We start from the raw sequence: 20,761 nt of genomic DNA on the forward strand, positions 1-20,761 counted from the left end.
AATTAGGGCTAGAGTCTATACAGCAGAAGATGATGAGAGGATTAAAGAAAGATGCTCTGCAATAAGCCTCTGATGAACTGCAATCCAAACAATTTTCTTAATTCCTTTTGTTTGTTTCCAGCGTAGGTGTATCCTAATCGGCATACTAAACTCAATTAAGAAACTAAGAAAGTTATTTTCCTCCCATTAAAACAGACAGGGAAGGGAATACCTCACAGAACTACTTAGGCAGATTCCACCTTGCAACCTAATACTAAAGAATAGAATCATTTTTTTCCAAGAAGAAAGAAGAAAAACAGTAAGTATTTTCTGAGAGAAAATTGGAAATGACATATTGAATAATAGACCATCAGTTAAAAATGACTGACTTTCCACAGAGTGTCTTCTTATTGCCTAATTAAATTATCATGCAGAATATTTGTCAATATTTCTTTACAAAGACCCTGGTATATAATGTAGTGATGGAGCTTAATAATGGAAAACCGTCATTTTATTTGACTTACTGTTCCATTAACATGGCCTGCTTCATGGCCGAAAAGTTACTTTAAGATATGCTTGAACCACAAAGTGTTTTCCAAATGCTTTCTCTTTGTTCCCCAATGTTCCTTCTTCAGTTGCACATTTCCGTACAGAAAATATTGTAGAAGTTAATAGTTAAATGGGTCTAGATGCATTTTATTCTCACTGCCAGGACCACAGTGATTTCTGAAATCTCCATAGTTTCTTAAAACTGAAGTAAAACAACACATTATTGACCCAAACACACTTTTACAAACACACATAATATTGATGCAAAAACATCTCCATCAGGATAGAGTTTGGCAGATACGTCATTTAACAGGAATTCATGGCCTCTTTTCAAATGTGTGACTACCAAATTCACATGCAGACTGCTTGCAAGAGATCCTGACCTTTGTTTAATACTTAATTTTTAAACTTACCTTTGGCATAAATATAACTTAGTCACCGTCACTGAAATATTCAGGTGTAGTTCTCAAGAGAGGTTTTAAGTGACCTATATTAGATGCAGTTTGGAGTGAGGCTCATAATAAATGAATTATTGACTACAGTACTGGTAGACACATTCATTTATCATGTCTCTCTCTTTAACTATGGTACATCAATACACATTTGTATGCTTTAGTCACCAGGGTTAAGATATTTTGTGAGAAATGAATAGTATTGAGCAAAACAGAAGTACTACCTGTGCTATGAGACAGGAAGTTATTTTCTGAATTGCTGCAGGTTTCGTCAGTGGGTAGAAACTGTGCTGGATCAGACAGAATGTCATTTGGATTATATAACTCTTTCAGCTAATATTATAATTCAGATATTTTGGGTCACTTTCTCACAACATGAAAGCCCAGGGTCCTTGTATTTGCACAAACCATTAAAAAACAAACACACACAGAAACCTTCTCCCATATAATGGATAACTACCAGAGCAAAAATTTCCCTGATTCATGTGGCCTTTCTACAGTTACAGTGCATATAAAAACAATATTCTCACCTTGGGCCTCAAGTTCATGAAATGTATGCTTCTTTGGTTAGATCTGTCAAAACGTGTTTATTAACTTAGTCACTAAAAATGAGTATTATCCAGGTGAAAATCCTTCTATTGATAACATTAAATCATTTCATTATTTTTTTTTTTTCACTCACTTTCTAAATGAATGGCAGGGAATTTTGAAGTCTGACATAAGCTGATGACAGTACGTGCTAGACCAGTAGATTATCTGCTATATTCTGTCCCTAGACTTTGGGGGGAGGATTCAAGACTGAGATAGAACAGTTGAATATAACATGGGAGGGAGGGAAGGAGGGAGGGAGGGAAGAAACCCCTGAAAGAATTATGAGCAGATAGAACAAAAATAATGCATTAAAGTTTATATAATAGGCCAATCAGGAAACAAATCTCTGCCAGGCAGTTGAGACAAAATTAGCATACTTTGCCAGCTTATTTATTGAGAATTACTGCAGTTTAAAACCCAGGCAGTAAATAAGGTCAAAGATAACATAGCAGCACCAGAAATTCGTTTTCCTCTGCAAAAATAGGATTCAAGTTTTACCATCTTGAAACTCAAGCACCTCCATCAAATACACAGCAATGAAGCAAGACCAGTGTAAACACTTAGCATTTGGGCTTTTTCCCCTTAAGCTGATCACATGCAAGGTTCAATTGCTAGAAATACAGTATAGTGCTACTTGTAAATCTGAAAAAAGCCCTAATGGTTATGTACCATGTAAGAGATTCAGGGAATGACAAAAAATAGCTTTCTACTAATACATAGTAAGGGAAAAAGAGTAGCAATATTTTTGACTGATGCTCATACAGAATTTAAATTCCTTAGACATCTTTTTAATGAAACAACACTCTTCTTCTTGTTCTATTGAACTATTACGCAAAGAAGTTTTTTTCTCTCTCAGCTTCTCCAGCTGTTTTATAAAAAATTCCATGTTAATTTATTTCATACTGTTCATCCTGCTCTCCAAGATATTGCTGTGACCAAAAGGAACAGCTCTGACCATTTAGATAGTTAATGCAAAGGAATCCACTAACAGATTTTGCTTTTCAGTCACAATTTACAAAATGGACCAAAATTTTCCCTATTAGGCTAGAATCTGAAGTCAAATTAAAGTTATAAGCTAAGTCAGAACACTGCATATATTGCACACACTTTACACACTGAATTTGAAGACAACAATGAAAAATAAATGTAAGAGTAATAAAAGAATGTGACCCTACAGAAGAAAAAAAAAAAATCACATATGCAATATTTACATAAAATATACCAGCAAATGTATTTTAAACTATACAAAACAAAATCCCAAAGTCACATAGACATAACCATGCGTTTCACAGTAGGTTCATAAGTAGTTTCTCTTATTTTCAACATATGTAATCATAATCTCATAAGTTTTAAGAAGAAACAACGCAGAATTACTAAAAACAGATAAAAACTTACAAAAACACTTCTCAAAAGTTATTTTGGATTTAATCACTGAAGAACCTAGCTAGTTCTGCTGCTCTACGCACTGCTCTGTAGATTTTTCTTTTTTAATTCTATGTTTAAGAAAGTCACCTAGAAGTCAAAGGGTATCATCAGCTTTTATTCAAGCAGAAATAAGACCAAGATTCAAGTAGTCTAAAAATAAATAAATAAGCCACGAGTCTTCAAGTTCAAAGTTTAAGCTTACAAACAGTGCTTAGACCACAGAAATAATAACAAGGCAATAAAAGGAATAATTTCCTCATCTTAAAGGCTGCTACAGAAGATAAAGGCAAGTAGCAATCATCTGTTCCCAAAAGCAAAAGGGTTACTTTTGATCAGTATCTCTAACACCATTATTCAATCAAAGGGAAAGAGGAAGTAGGCAGAAGTAAAACAACTGCAAAGAAAACATCATCTTGCTTTAAGATGGTTTCCTGGAGAAGGTAAACAGCACCTAGGTGCTAATTTAACACAGGTTTTTGCTTTCATCACATTTAAGCCTGTAACATTTATGATCTACTCATAGGCTGTATAAAACACCTAAAAGCTGTAGAGCTCTAAGGGAACTAAAAGTTAGTTTTAGTTGGTATTTTATTTTATTTTTTTAATGCTTTCCTATCACGGCAGGATAAGGTTTTGCAAAACTTACAGAAAACTTCTACAAACGGGAGATGAAACTACCTGAGCAAGACAAAAACAACCAGCCTTCTAGTACTTCAATTGGACTTTATGAGTTTAGTGCTCTGGCACTAGCAGTTAAATTCCACTGTTGCAGAAAGTTGTCAAAGATTTAGCTCCAACAAGAAATATATCAAAAGAAAGGCCAAACTTTTCAAGATGATAGGACGTAAGAACTAAAAGAAATAGTGAGAGCTCATGTTACCATCAACAAGTCTGCTTTTCCCAAAATTTATCCTCAGTTCTTACAAACAGATTTTGTTTTATTTGTAGTGTGCCATGAATCTGTTGGCATCTCAGTGCAGTACTATCAGAAGCCAGCCTACAAATCTACATTTATTCCACATTCCAGGAGAGAAATGTGAAAGTTTTCACACTTTCACCTAAGCTCAAATTATGTTTTAAGTGTACGGTGTTTTGTTTTGGATCTAGAAGTGATAATCAGCTCAACAAGAAATGTTTAGGTTATGTGCAGTTTAATCATAAAGGGAAAAAAAATGGAATTAAAATAACTGCTGGAGGAAATTCAGTTAGAAAACTACTTTACAAGCACTAGGAACAAATACACAAGAATGTTTTGTATTAAAGTTACAGACAAGGTTGCTATACAAACATTATTCTAGATCTCCAGGAAACCAGGAAATAATTTACATGCAGAACTCTCAGATAAATTAGGTCTAATTTCTGAAAAGAGTCAGAACCAAAAATTCTCTTTTTATTTAAACCTATTAGTATAGCAATTTCAGTGTTATTAATGGTGGAAATTTTTATTTCAAATATGTGACAGATGCTTTAAGTAAAAGTATAACTCTCATGTAACATTCATGCCCTTTTAATTTAAGAATAAAAGTAAATATGAAACTGACCCCATCACACCCTTAAGGAAGTATGTTTGTATTCATTGCAGTATATAACACAATGTGGTGCCTATAGATCCATTGAGTACAACTCTATAGATCCATTGAGTACAACTCTATAGATCCATTGAGTACAACTCTATAGATCCATTGAGTACAACTCTATAGATCCATTGAGTACAACTCTATAGATCCATTGAGTACAACTCTATAGATCCATTGAGTACAATTATGCCAATTGGTGTGTGTGTGTATATATATATACATATATATATATATACATATACACACACACACACACATATATTTTTCTTTTAATAAGTTCTCTATTGGAAGTCAGAAATCGATTTTCATTCTGAATACAGAACCATTTTGATGCCAAACGGGTTACTTCATGGCATACTACAAACTAGTGTGGCTCAGCATGTGAAAATTTTACTGTTTGTCAAAGCACATAGAATGCAGCAGGATTTACTGATCTACTTTATATTTTATCCTCAATTTCTTAACACATGTAATTTGATGCACATCCTCTTTAATATTTAAGTTCCCGTTATATTTCTGTCTGTGACAAAAGCTATTAGCAGAGTCAGGACAGTGTTCTTAGCACTAAACTGGAGATTACACACTTTTGTCTTGCATTGTCCTGATGCTACACTGGTAATGTATTAAAAAAAATTAAAAAATTAAAAATCCACCTTAAGTGAAAGAAAGAAGAATTTAAAAAGAGGTAAACCTCTAAGAATTAAAAATAAAACCAACCAACCAAATAAACATATACAATTTCTACACATCTCATTTCAGAAGATGAAACTATTTACTGTTCCTGAGAAATCTTACATTGATGTTAATCAGTCTGGTTCAACAAGGACCTGGTTTCAACTTTTCAGCTAACCTCTTTCACACAGTCTACAACTAGAATGTGCATTCTTCTATTTTGCACTAAGCCATCTACATAGCAATGGGTTCTGTATTTGTGCAGGTCATCTGCCAACTTGCTAAAATACCTTTAGCAACTTTCTTGCATTCCTCACGGGGCTATTAAGTTCCATCTCTTTTTCATAATTCAGTTCTTTGATGCTGGTAAACTTAGCCATCAGTTTAATTATTTTCCTGATAAGCTTTTAAGAAAGTCTTTTACACCCTGGGAATCCCATATCACCCACAGTGTTAATGGGTCTTTGACCAGACAGGTTAAGTCTTTGTAGTTGTTTACATCGCTCTCCAACTATGTCTGCTTTAAAGATAACATACATCAGTTTTGAAACTTCATAGATGTAAATAGGCTTCTCATCAAAACATGATGCTTCTTGTACATTCTTTTATTCCTACAATGCTGTCTGAAAAGTGAGTCAGAATGATTCACTTTATACCCTGAAATTAACATCTTCTCTTCCACTCATTGGAGTTTCATATATTTAGTACTTTTTGTTTAACGGCAAATTATATATGGCATTATCATATCATTATTCTGAATTGTAGACTAACCTCTGTAAACAGAAGGTTTTATTCTTGCAAGGAAGACTCTAAAGGAACAATAGAAAACCATAATACCCCAGAACTCTTGTCATTAGCCTAGGCATACCAGTTTTATATATCTATTACATTAAAAAAAAAATAAATAAAGAATTCCTTCCAGCTAAACAAAATATTTTTACTGCACTATTGCAGTAGTACTTGATCTCCAAGCATAATTTAGTAATGCTCAAAAGAAAAAAGGGAAAAAGAAAAGAAAGAAATCAAATGCTCATAATTCATTAATACAAGGGGTACTCCAAAAGTAATGCCTCTTATTTTATTTCTTTTGCCCACAATGTCAGAGGTGGATGTTGGTGAGATGGTAGCAGAGGCCGAATTTTTGTGGCAATATTTCATTAGATCTTGTTGCTGTGCGACAGATGGCAGCAGAGGGGCACTCTGATAAAATGGCGTCTGACATGGAAGTGTGTATGAAGAAAAGGTGTGTCACTGAACTCCTTCCTGCATCCATTGCCTTTCATTGATGCTTGCAGAACATTTAGAGAGAACAAAGACTGATTGTGAGAACAGTGAGGCAGGTGTGTTTCAGTAGTGGTAACAGCAACATGAAAGTCAAGCCAGTTTCACATGGCCAATGAAGATTTTAACAAGCATGGCGAACAAGCTTTTGTTCATTGCTAAAATGCATAACTAGGGGTGGTTTCAGTGTTGAAAAATAGTGTTTTGTGGCTGAGAATCTGCACTATCAAATAGTGTTATTGTGCCCCTCGTTGCAGTTGCCATGGAAATGAGTAGGAAGCATTACTTTTTGAGCAACCTACATATCTGCTGACATCTTTTTATGTATGTCTGTTTTTTCATTGTCATTTTTTATTGCAAAAGTCCAGCTCTGAGTAAACATGACAAATCATATGATATCTATCCTTTAACAGGCATTTTTAACTGTGAAAAATATATATAATTGCTGTATCAAATTAGACTACAACAAAATGAAAGCACAAATCAGGCCTGACAACACTATTACAGAGGAAAAACTAAAAAACAAAGATTTTTGAATTTGCTCCGTATTTTGTATTGAATTTCCGCTTTTCATCAGACTTCATATTTAATACAAATCTGTTTGCTAATGGCAGTTTTGAGTTAGGTTCATATAAGTTTCATAGGTTTCACAAAAACTGAGGCTAATCTTAACATCTTGTGCTTATCTAAAAAGATACTATAAAACCTTTTATTTAAAATCAATGCATTAAAATAGAACACTACACTTAAACACATCATTTACATAGCTCTTCATGGACTACGACTTTTTATGTAAGAAGTCTTTTATATAAGATTCAATCTGAGGGAAGACATATCAATCATAAAGCAGATTTTTAGCCTGTACACTGATTATGTAAAAATACTTTCCAAATTTAGCCTATATCAGCTATTGTCAAAGCCACACAATCAATAATTAACTCCCCGTGACAAAATTTGTGCAAAATGCTTAATACATCTGTATTAACAATCCTCAAAACTTCATAACTATTCTTTTGATCTGTCCATACTGAAATTTATGGTAATTTATTAAGCATGAAATTCAGCAGGTCATTTATGTCTTTAAAGACAGTAAGTCACTGTCTAGCATTCTGCTCATGGTTCTTTTCCAAAATAAACTTTCACTGCATTCTCAAGATGTTTTTACAATTAGAATTTAAATTGGGTAGTTTAGACTGCATCAATATATCATTAGCATCTCACCTATCAATGTAATATATTTAAGAGTCAATTCTTTCAAATAATTATGAGAAAGTATAATCACTGCTTGAATTTACTTTCAATTACCTTTGTCCGCATTAATTAACATGAAGAGTAAAACATTCATTCAGTATGTTATTATACAGAAAGACATAAAATCCATCTCAGGTTCTATCTTAAGATGCAGAAAAGCATCTTCTATAGAGGAAACTCTTGTTTCAGACAAAACTAATAAAATAACCACAAAAAAATAATTAAAATCTTCAACTGCTCAGTACTACGCACAACAAAATTCTATTTGTGAAACAATTTTTTTTTCAATTTTTTTCTTCTGTGTTTCTCCAGTAAGTTGCAGAAGTCCCTAATATTCCTTTACAGAGGAAAAGTTCTGCTGCGCAATCTAGCTATTGTATGCCTAGCATCTGTTCTAGTAAATTACTCCTATGCAGGAGAAAAACTAGTATATCAAAGTAGTTTTGTTTGTGGAAATAATATCCTCAAGTTTAAAAAAAAAAGTATATCAAGTTTTATCTATTCATTATCTATTCATCTACTAAACTCCAAATTTGGCAAAATGTTCAGTGTACAGCTACTTAACACCAGCATTCAGAACTTTAATGGGAATCTATGGAAGCGTATTGTGCCATGTGAGTACCTTCAAAAGACAGATAGATCTAAAATTCTGCCAAAGATATCTTGCTCCATCTATCCGTGCAAAGACAAAAAGATATCTGCATTGTTCATCCTGCAAGTTTGGAAAATTGCCTTTTGTTCCCCACTCTTTAAACAAATTGAATTGTCTCCTTGTCTCTTTGGCATGTATGAGAGCATTGTTTCCTTTTTATTCAGCTACTACCCTCTTAAACTTTGAGTAGTGGCAATTACCTGGATAGCTACGCATTATTTAAGACAAACACATTCTCAAATCTAATGCTGAATTTAGATTGCATCAGTGGAATTCCTCAGCTCTGTTTACCTAACCTTAAAATAAATTATAACACTTCATGCCCTTCAGCCTAATTCTCAGCTTATCAATGAAGAATTGTTTAAATGCTTTGAAAAAATGTTTTTAACTAAAACTCAATAGTTGAAGTTGCATTCTGAAAATACATTCTGTTTCAGACCTTGTATTTACAAATATATTTTACTTAATCACATATAGCTCTAAATTCTAGACTTTCCTAAGAAATATGAGCTGAACAGAAAAAAACTGATTAAGAATGTTCTGGAAAAAAACAAACGAACACTACTTTTAATTCAATAAGCATTCATGATGAAACAAATAAATACCATATCATTATTTATAGCATTGCATTTAGGGATCACCAATTTTATTACTTTAATTCTCTCTGGCAATTAAGAGTTCAGACAGTTACAGCCAGAGTATGAATTAATTTAACTGTTTTCCCAGCTTTGATTTAAATCATTTTCAAGGTAACAATACAGAATATAAGTCAAACAATGCTGAACAATCCTCACACACAAATACATTTTGTTAATGTCTCCAATTTATTTCAATAAATGTTTGTATTATAAAATCTCCCTGAACAGTATCAGTAGAAACTAAAATTATACCACATGAAAAATAACTTAAAAATAAACCAACCACAAACTATACATTACTTAGCTTTGAACAAAAACCACAACAATTAAAATGTTATGGAAGTCTCTCTGTCTGTCAATACAAACACATTTTCAAAGATCTTTACATTAAACTGCTTAGTAGCATAAAAAAATCATAAAATACCACAAGCTTGAGTACAGCCTTTATTTTTCCAATTTTAAAGAATGTAACTTATTTTAAGTGAACATCTTTATCCTACTGCTGCTAAAAGTCTTCATTAGAGCTAAAATACTGAAATAGGACACCGTGTCATATGGAGGAAAATATGAACGATCTGTCAGGATGCACATACATGTTTCTTTACCTCATTTTTTATGTGTTTTTGTTGCATCATTTTGTTGAATCATTTATGTTGTAAAAGACATTCAAGGTCATCAAGTATGTAGATGAATTGAGAGGAGTTACTAACACCTTCGAAGATAGAAATTTTCATAAACTGCAGGGCCAGGCAATCACCAACCATATGAAATTTAATAAGAGTAAATGCCAAATTCTGTACCTGAGGCAGGGCAACCCTGGATATATGCACAGATGGGGAAGGAAAGGCTAGTGGGTGGCCCATCAGAAAGAGATCTGAAGGTCCTGGTTAATGGCAAATTGCATATTAGTCAGCAGCCCTGGCAGCGAAAAATGCCAACCATATAATGGGGTGCATCAGGCACAGCACTGCTAGCTAGTCAAAGGAAGAGATTGTCCTAATCTGCACTGCAGGGCTGAGGCCTCACCTTGAACACTGTTTGCAGTTTTGGGCACTGTAATATAAGAAGGGCATGAAGTGCCCAAGAATATGGTGAAGGGTCTAGAGAGGCAAGATACACGAATGGCTGAGGTCACTTGGGTTGTTCAACCCAGAGAAATGGAGACTGAGAGAAAGCCTCAGGGAGGTCTACAGAAGAGAGGTAGGTACTGATATCTGCTCTCTGGTGAGAGCAACAGGAACAGCATGGAGCTGCTATTCATGGTCAGGATAAGGATTAGGAAAAAGTTCTTCACCAAGAGAGTCATCAACTACTGGAACATGCTCTGCAAGGAAGTGGTCATGGCATCAACCCTGGCAAAGCTGAAGAAACATATGGACTATGTTCTCAGAAACATGGTTTTTGTGTAGTCCTATACAGAGACAGGAATTTTACTGGATGATCACTGTCAGCCCTTTCCACTCAGGACATTCTATGATTCTAAGTTTGACTGTCAATCTGACCTACTGAGACTTCACTAAATCATGAACCCTATTGCTACAACCGCACGTCTCTTAAATATCTCCAGGAAAGGGGGTTTTGATCACTCCCCTGGGCAACCCATTCCAGTACTTTGCCATTTTATCTACGAAGAAATTCTTCCTGATGTCCAATCTAAATCTCCACCAGCGTGACCTGAGACAACTTCCTTGCATATTATCACTGAAATAAAAGACCAACAGTTCTCACTGTTGTCACAGCTTCCTTTCAGGTAGTTGTACAAAGCACTGAGGTGTCCCATCAGACTTCTCCAGACTAAATAACCCCAGCTTCTTTAAGAAAACTCTGAGCACCACAGTACATCAAAAGCAGAAGGAAAAGACAATATATCTAACATACTTTCAGAGAGAGCAAAGAACTCAGGACTGTTCAAGACAAGGAAAGGATAAATAAATCTTGTTCTAGACATTGTGAAGAAGTTCCCCCTCCCTGATATTACATTATTTACTTCATGTTTTTAATATCTAAGAAACTCCAGATACAAAACCAAACAAAGAAACCCTGCCTTGTTTCATGACAAAAATATCTCTTCTAAACAGACAACTGATAAAATATTTGAAAAACACAGATCAAAGATGCCAGTTTCATTAAAAATCAAGATTCAAGAGAGATTTCTGAAGTTACTGGAGGAAAATAGAAAGCACTAAATAAGCATAATTTAAAATAGCTCACTTAAGTGGAAAGAAGCAAACGTGTTATGCAGATGCATCTACTAGGTACTAAGTATTTTATGGCCTCATGGTGTAGAGTAGATTACTTCATTATGTGTAAAATGGAAAGGTTAAGATTAATTATCACTTCATTCTGAGAAATATAAACTAACGTCAAAGAATTAATCTTACTTTCAAGAAAGATATTGAAAGAATCTCAGAGAATAATCAAGAGCTTGAGATAAATCTTTTTTACTTTATTTTGTTTTGTTTAAATACATGACATCCTGTTCTCTAATAATAAATATCACCTGACTGGAAAGAAGATTGCTATCCGTCATGCTTGACTGTAAATTTCTAAGTATATATTACAACAACAATAGTAGTTTAAGATTAACAGAGACACAACATTAAATCTTGCATTTATTTCTGGAATTGCTTCAGCTTCCACAGAATGAATGAAGCTGCTCTAATGAAAACATAATACAGTTACTTCTATGATGTACTCTTTAGGTTCTCTTCTATACGCTTTATGAAGCAAGATCTTACTTTGCATTAGTAAGAACACTTAGATTACATCACTCCTAATGTATCCATACAAGAAATAATTCAGTTTCTTAATGTTCCCTTGACATTAATTTTTCTTTAATCAATTTTATACCTGAAATGAGGCTTTAACGAGAGGAGAAAAACAAAACAAAACACTTTTTTTTAAATGAGAAGGAAAAAAAGTTTATGCATCTCATTCAGTTCTAAGAACTTTTGTTTCATGTAAAAAAAAAAATGTCTAATAACACAGCAAAATGATTTTGAAATAACAGAATCACAGAATAGGAAAAAGAAAAAAAAAAGCAAATCCTTATTTTTCCACAAAAAGATAGGTATTTGCCATTAAGAAAATAACAGAACACAAAAATTACTGAATTTCAACAAAAATCTCATCTTTGTATATCACTGAAACATTTAATTTTAACATGAAAGCTGTATCTGCAGTTTCTGATTAGAAGTATTATGCTGGCCTGCATCATTTAGGTAGCCTTAAATCAAAGCAACAGATTTACTTAAAGACTATGTGAGGTTTTTTTTTTTGTTTTCTTTGAAGTATTTTATACATGCCTTAAGCTGTATATTGTCCTCTTCTTCCAACGCAAACATACCAGTACTAAGTTGCTTCAGAAAGAATGAACAGGTCCCTAGTTATCGTCATCATCACCAAGCACTTTTCGCCCTGAACAAATGCTATTACAGGTGACAATGCATTAAAAAGAAAGATAGGATGAATATACTTCCAACATTGACAATTAGGAAATAAAGTCTCTTAACTTGATCTCTTAGAGTTGTGAAATGCTTGAACAAGGACAAACAGTTTCTTCCTTCAGATCAACCACAAGTATTGAAACACTTCAAGATTTAAATCTAAGATAATTTGTTTAGGCAAATGATGCAGGCCCACCTACACTTTTTGTTGTTGTTGTTGTTGTCTTTTTATTTTTGGCTGCTTTAATTGATATTCATTTCTTTCAGCTGTAACCACAGTGACATAGTTCCTCACACCAGGAAAACAAAGCTGTCATGACAACTAGTTGGATCAAACTATTAGTCACTATATTTCCTGTACAAGTTCTTGTCAATAAAGACATCTTGTTCAAATAACACTTTTCGCACTTAACATGCCTTCCAAAAACTATTCTCTAGTATTATCATAATATCAGAAGAACATAATTATAAAACTGATATTTGAGCCCGTGTGTTCAACAAAATAAAAGGGAGAGGCAGATATTTCTACAAGAAGGGACTGAGGAGAAAACTACTTCTAAGAATTTCATTGCTTGCTTGAGAAAAATCTTCCAGATAATTTTCAGAAATACTTGATCTCTACAGATAACTGTAGCAATAAAAATCAGGCAATTTCAGAAAAATAATTTTCACATCTAATTCATAACTCTATGAAGCTCCTTGTCCTCTTCTCAGATTCTCTTTCCTTCTTTTTTATTTATTTTTTTTCTTTTCTAAATACTTTAACATAATAGAGAAAAAATTGGTGGAGGGGATCAGAAAACTTAGTTTTTACTTTTATCTAGAAATATGAAATATTAGTGTAGCATTGTGACAGTTATGGGAAACAATTTAACATATTGAACTGATACACATAAAGGTCTTACCCTATGCAAGTGTAACCAGTTTTTGTACTTGCATGCTAACACTAATCTTTTATGTTTTTGCACTTTCTAGAATATATTTCAGTTCATCACTGACTCAGATTCTCTCTAGCTAAAAATATACATATATATTTCTATTTGCTTTTGTTTTTCCAGTTTGGGGCAAAGAAAAGTCACACAAATGTCAAAATAGGTCTATGCTGATGTTCCATGCAGACAATGGTTCGGTTCCTGGCATGTTGTAACATTACATACAGCACTGTCACCATTGTTACAAAATGAAAACATTAGCATTAATTAAATAATATACTGCTACTTGGTGAGGCATACTCAGTAAAACAGAGAGCTGGAAACATGCCCTGAAGAGCTTGATTTTATGTGCCTTCTCTGTCACCCCTCATAATTCATAAATCTGGGGTCATTACATACCTAATTGACAACATGATAGTTACCTCACAGATAATATATTTCAACCATTTGGATACTAATAAGAGAGAGACCAGAGAATTCCTCATATTATGCAAGACTGCGTTCTGACTCAGCTATTTTTGACACTGGAGAAAATGTGCCAACATAGTCATCTTCATGAGCTCAGTCAGTTATAGGACTTCTTTTTCTTAAAGAACTGAAAGGCCAGGAAAGACTTAAAGAAGATGAGTTCACATTATCAGCCTTTCATGACAGTGGTATACTACACCTATTCCATAAATGTAGAGTAATGTAACTATGAACATTATTTCAAGAGAACACGTATTTAAGCAGGAAACTGACAAAGCAAGCCGAAAGTAAATGCTAGGAAGGCCAGCTGGGCATTAAGATCACATTTAAGATGGATACAGGGTGTTCACGTATGATGACTCTCACTGAAGCTGCTCTTGCTATATAACTTTTGGTGCTGAGGTAAGTCCTTTAGAAGGAGAATCTCTCATTAGCCTAGCAATAATAGGTATGAGAGACTGCTTCTGCTTTTTTAATGCCTCTGATCTTCCATATATACAAATGTTTAGAGCACTCACCTTCATTCTGGAAGATTCAGTTTCCAGTCCCTGTTTCTCTAAATGTTTAATGAAGCATACAAAGGTGGGTCTGAGAAAAACGAAATATGGCATGCGCATAAAGTCAGGCAATCTCACTTGTGATGAAGATAACAGTGAATTGGTGATTTAGCACAAACGGAAGAAATGAAAGACATTCATAAAGGATTAGAACAAATGTTTTCAGTATCAACAATCATGAAACTGGACAGAAAATCCAAATTAAATCAAATAAATAAAGCACACACCAAATATCACAGGATTTGTGATAAAATCAGGAGAGCTGGTAAATCTGGTGACAGCACCTGCAGAAGGTTAGTTAGCACATACACTTACAGGTATATTACAGAAAGTTGTAGACACTACAAACATACAGTACTTGCATATAAAACAGAACATGCACTGCTGCAGGCACACTACAGGTGGTAGGTATGCAGCTATGACTAATGAGCATTATGCAGATAATAAATTGACCCATTGCTAATTAAACATTCTAATAAACCGAAATTCCTAGTCATAAAGGAAAATAAATTACTCCATTAGATAATACTAAATATTCTGCTCACTGAAATGGCGAAATGTGAAGAATGTATAGCTCAGTACTTCTGAAGTACTTAGCCGTGTTTTGTTTTTACAATTGTTAGATTTTCACGAGTCATATTAGTAAAATTAATGAAAGATTGTGAAATATAAGTATATACAGCCATTTACAAAAATTCTGTCTACTAAACATTACAAGATATGTTTTAAAATAATGAACATTGCACTCAAAGTATTACAGGTTCAGCTAAAAACAGAAAAACAATTTTGTAGTATAACTTTCTTTTATGTATGCAGATGCATATAGAACAATGACTGATTTCTTAAGACACCTTATACACTTCACTTTCTGCAAAACTTTCTCTGGAAAAGATAGTGACTTGACTGAGCTAGCTTTTGGGTAGCACAGAAAAGCATGCATTAACACTACCATTGCTGTAGATAGCCTGCAGGCAAACTGAGGTCTTCCATTCCCAGTCTCATCTGATATCTTTAACTTTCAACGCCAACGAAAGGATTTCCCAACACTAAGTTCTAGCATTGAAATTATCAAAGCTGCGGTAGGGTTCAGTGTTCCAAATCTCAGTCTTGCCAATGTGGTATGCTTATGTGGCAGTTCAATATCCAATAGCATAATAAATAATTTGATTATTCCCCTCAGAATTTGTACTTTTTTTGTTCTCCATAAAACAAGATGGCTTATTCTGAGCAGATACTGTACAAATAGAAAATCAAACCAAGTAAGAAATACTTGAGTTTGTTTTTTGTGTCCTCAAACCTATATTCATCCAACACTGAATGTTAATGAAACATGAATATTAAAAGGGATGGAATATGACAGTGCATATGGAAAATGTTAGGTTTCCTTTTTTATAGGAACTGTTTCAACTTAATTCTTACTAGTGTTTTAAAATTTCTAGTAGAGCAGTTAGAAAAGTGACTAAAGATTTTTTAATACATATTGAGTATCTGAACTAACCTATTGTATAGTTTGAACAATTTCATTGCGTTTATATTTTTATTTTATTTGTTCAGTAATTGCAGAAAAAATTATTTATGTGTCATAAGTATATTTTTAACTCTACTAGCATTCTCAATTTCATCTATAGGAAGGTCTTTTTAAAAGTCTAGCACCTTTAAAATGATTGGGTATTTCTTAAAAAAAAAAAAAAAGGGAATAGTAACCTTATATTATTATTCACTTAAAAGAAATTTTATTAAGCAGTCTCTGTTTTTAAGAACTTTCAATTTTGGGGCAGCCTGTTCTCACTGATTTGGGAGAACACTGATTTCATGTTTTCTTATTTCTCAGAACCTCCAGTAAGCTAGCGAGTACTCAGGAATGTTTAGAACTTCTGAAGTTCATGCTAAGTCTGAAACTGGTTAAATATATACATATATATGTATCAGTAATTAAAAAAAAAAAATCAAAATTAGAAGCTGTTAAATTCCTGCATTGCAATACAACTGCATATATAAGTCAGGGTATAAATAATAAAAATTAATTATTTTGTTACTAGATTCTACCCTATGTGTAAGCTAAATGCTCAGAAGGAATCAATTTCCCTAGGAACTAAAAATTTTATACCTCTGTTATTTCTTGTCTGTTTTGTGAATGATCTTTGTTATTAAAAATACAAATTTTATATATTTAGAACTTTAGCATGATCACTTAAACCTATGCCATTACGTAACATATGATTTTGTAAGTAAGGGAACAAAAATACTAACAGCATGCAGGACAATATTTACGTTATATATTGGTTTCCTTGACTTTCATGATCTTAACAATATTTGGAGGATGTTACAGCATCCTCAATGTCAAAAATAGCTGCGATTATGCTCAAATCACGACAAGAAGGAACAGTTTCATTACAATAGCAGTACAGCATAACTCTGTAATGGTGTATATCTATTATTATTATGACTCTATTAGAAGTGTTTATAACAACTCTGCTATGTTTGATAAATGAAATCCCATTAATTGGTTTAATGATTATTCCAGCTCTGGTATATCCAGTCACACTTTTGAATATGAAATCACATATTTCAGAATGTCAGCTTTGTTAACAGTTGCATGTGGAACGCATGCTGATTACAGTTACTTCAGAAATATAGGTGAAAAAAAAATTAAGAAAATCACATTATACTACTAACAGTTGTGATTTTTGGCAGCGTTCAATAAAAGTAAACATATAAAGGGATAAAGGTATAGTGTGAAAATGACCAACTAGCTTTTGTATATGACAAATAAGAAAAAAATCCTGTATACCTGGAAGAATTCAGTAGCTGTAAGACTGTTATCTATTAGATCTTTTTATTCTTAAGCCTAGAAATAAAACTTTTTTGTTATATTTGTGAGGGGATTTTTTTTTTTTTTTTTTTAAATCAGTTCGTTTAGTTCCAGTGTATCCATTGCAGTGTATCTTGACAAGGAAAAAGGCAAGCTATAGGATATTATTAGTTTTACAATCTAGATTAAAAACAAGATAGTGGAACTGTTCTTCAGTATTATTTTAAATGAATACAATTTGTTAGTGATCCCAAATAATCTCGGTTCCTTTTTCCACACCATGGACATATATTTCCAAAACTTAAGTAGTCTTTTATTATTTTAAAATGCCTAGCAAATAACTTTTTTTCCCTGATCTTCATTCCAGCTCTGTCAAAATGTTTACTGACAAACATAATTTAAAAGAGTATGGGAAGAATTTTGAATAGTGTTTTGACTGATACAACTTTTGGACTAAGATTCAATTTATATTTCATTATAGAACAGTATAAAAGGACATTCTTATCATTTTCCAGGAAGGTTTGCAAGAAGAGAACTGTGAATGGCAATTCTTAATGCCTAGGGGAAGGGAAGAATATTGGCTTGATCAAGAGAGGAGATGTTGTGAAATATCATTGAAATAAGTTAACACTATTGAGTTTTCACATACGCAAACCCTCAGTCAGCTTTTACCACCCCTTCCCATAAACTGAAAAGCTCTGTCATAGTGTACAACAGTTTCCTGATGAAGTTATGTCCATAAGTTCATACTCATAAATATTCAGCATTTTGAAAACATGAAGGTTGTTATATTTACAATTATTTTTGTATTTATATAAAATTATGTACTACTTCAGCTCAGGCCTCAAGATGTTACCTAATTAGGACCTGCATTTTGGTAAGAAAAAGGCTGATCGCTAGTTTCAGCTCAGAAGATTCAGATCCTTAAATACATGATATACAAAAAGCTAAGGGAAGTGCATACTGTTATGAAAAAAAAATTCAGTAGAGGTGGACATTTTCACTTGCAGTTATTTTGTTCCACCACAATGTTTTACAATAAGGACCAGTCTTTTAAGGCCAAGCAATAGCTATTATATAAGATTGTCTGTATTTTCCATGACACTAATTCAGCAGAGAAAAGGCTTTTTCCTTTGATTTTCCTCAAGCTGCACATAAGAACAGTGAGTATTTTGTGCTACAAGAAAACACACAGATTAGAGTAGTGTATTCAATCTGATATTCACTATCAACTTGTAGATGTATTATGGTATTTCCACTAGAAATAAGGACGTCGTACAAGTCCTAAGTGGAATCAATTGGAACTGGTATATCTGAGTGCCAGTGACTGAAAAATACTGTATATTTTCATGACATTTCATTACAGTATTACAACAAACTTACATGATGGAAGTAACATACCATATTATGTTTTATCATGGAATTCACTTCTAAGGATTCTACTGAAAAGGCATGTGATGCAATCTCATTGCTTAGTTGCTAAAATGGTGCCTTATTCTTTACTGCTCTTCACATGCACATTGTGTTTCCAAGAGTGAAACAGGACCTGTGGTTTGAATCATAAAAGCTGTCCTCTGCTACAATCAGATCTTTAGCCAAAATTCAGATCAACAAAACACATGGTCTGCAATGCCACTGATATATTTTCCAGTATTAAAACTTGTAATGTTGATGACTTTGATACAATCATTCATGTATTTTCTCATGTGCCAGAGATGAAAAATGGCCATTTGACTGATTTGTTTCCATCTGGCCTTGCTAGACTATTCACAGGACAGTGATCTCTACAGCCTGCTGCTTCACAGAAATTCAGGGTGCAGCTGACCATACAGTGCTTTTACTCTCACCAAAGCTTAAATTGAAATAGGTCATATAAAGCTTTCTATACCCCTACAGCCAAAATCATACTGACACTTGCTCATAAACATATCCTACTGTTTATGAGTGGATTTATCTGAAGCAGTGAATCTGCTATTGTAACTAGTGGTTTGTAGAACGAGTCTACTGAAACAAAAATGTAAAATACAACATGTCTATCTAGGTTCTGGGCCTTATTTATTGTCTGTCTTAATATAGCAAGCCTAACACCAAGACAGTCTTTCTCTCTATTCTGTCTCCCCCATTCCAGATCTACATCATGACTTTGTTGCTGTTAGGTTCTGATGAGAAGCAGACTTATTAGTAAGTTAGCATTGACTAAAATGGCAACATTCCTCTTTTAATCCAATAGCAGCTTCGTCTACTTAATCCTTTCTTCCTTTATTCATTCCACTCATTTTTGTCTAGTAGATTTATTTAAAAAGAAAAATCTCATTATTTAAATAGCTACTAATAATTCATATTTTTAGCATCTGTTATTATTTTATATTATATTATATTAGTTATGTTACAAGTACGTATTTCTGTACAGCCTAGTGAAAGCCTAGTTGTATAGATGGACTTTAAAAACATTCAATGTTCATAAGTATACTTTTACTTCTATGTACTGTCTCAGTGTAGTTGAGAAGACAGATGCAATGCCAACTGCTACGTAGCTGGCAGCTGTTCTCTTTTCTAATGAGGAATCACAGATCACAGACAACAGAATAAATGAAATATTGTGATCTAAATGAAAAGAAATACATAGAGAAAGATTAAATGAGAAGTTAGCATACAATATTCCTTTATAGCCTAACTCTCAGAAGGAAGAGTGACTAAACTCCTAGCCATTTTAAAAATCAACTTGAATGTACATATTGAGTTACCTAATTCCTTGTGAGTACTGTTGTTCAAAAGCAAAATATATATGTATATATCTATTAGTGTTACAGTGTTAAACTGTGGTTATTAATACTGTTACACATGTGGAATATTAAAAAGTAAGAAAAAGTAAATTAGATACTGCTGGTGTTCACCACAAATAATCCATTATTAGAGAAGAAATGGGATGATGAGTTTAATCTACTGCTACCCAACTATCGGTTGTTCTAAGGAGTTATCCACTGACTGCCAACATTTACAATAACGTTTTACCTTTAATAAGGAACAAGTTCTGTGGCAAAATAAAAAAAAAAAATGTGTTTGTTTGAACTTTGCATATGGTTTACTATATTTTTAAGCAACTGCTTTGTTGTTAAAAAAAATAATAGGCAGCTCACAGACATGTATAGAACATTCCTTACAATGCACTCAAAACAGAAATTTTGGTATCAATTCAACACACTCATCTCAGAACTCAAAAATGTATCTTCTCTTAAGCAAGAGGATGCAGTCTCTCCTTCACCATTTGAAAAAAAAAAATCTTCAATACAGTCTTTCCATCTACATTCCATTTTGTTACAGAGATACACTGATAACTTTTCATTGCAGACTATTTTCAGTTAAAATATTTTAACTGAAATGTCAGTTGATGGTATTAGTGTACTTTAAAAAAATAAATCAGTTCAATTCTTTAGATTGTCTTCATTAAACAAAACTCAGATGCTCAGTGGAACAGGGAA

General features: G+C 33.2%; 1 protein-coding gene across 2 annotated transcripts in view; it reads right to left on the reverse strand.

Moving 5' to 3' along the window:
* PCDH7 (protocadherin 7) overlaps positions 1 to 20,761 on the reverse strand; it is a 263,878-nt gene that overhangs the window by 82,053 nt on the left and 161,064 nt on the right. The gene's annotated exons all lie outside the window — the stretch shown is intronic.

Source organism: Meleagris gallopavo, chromosome 4 (genome assembly GCF_905368555.1).
Source record: "Meleagris gallopavo chromosome 4, MGAL_WU_HG_1.1, whole genome shotgun sequence".
Classification (NCBI taxonomy): Eukaryota; Metazoa; Chordata; class Aves; order Galliformes; family Phasianidae; genus Meleagris; species Meleagris gallopavo.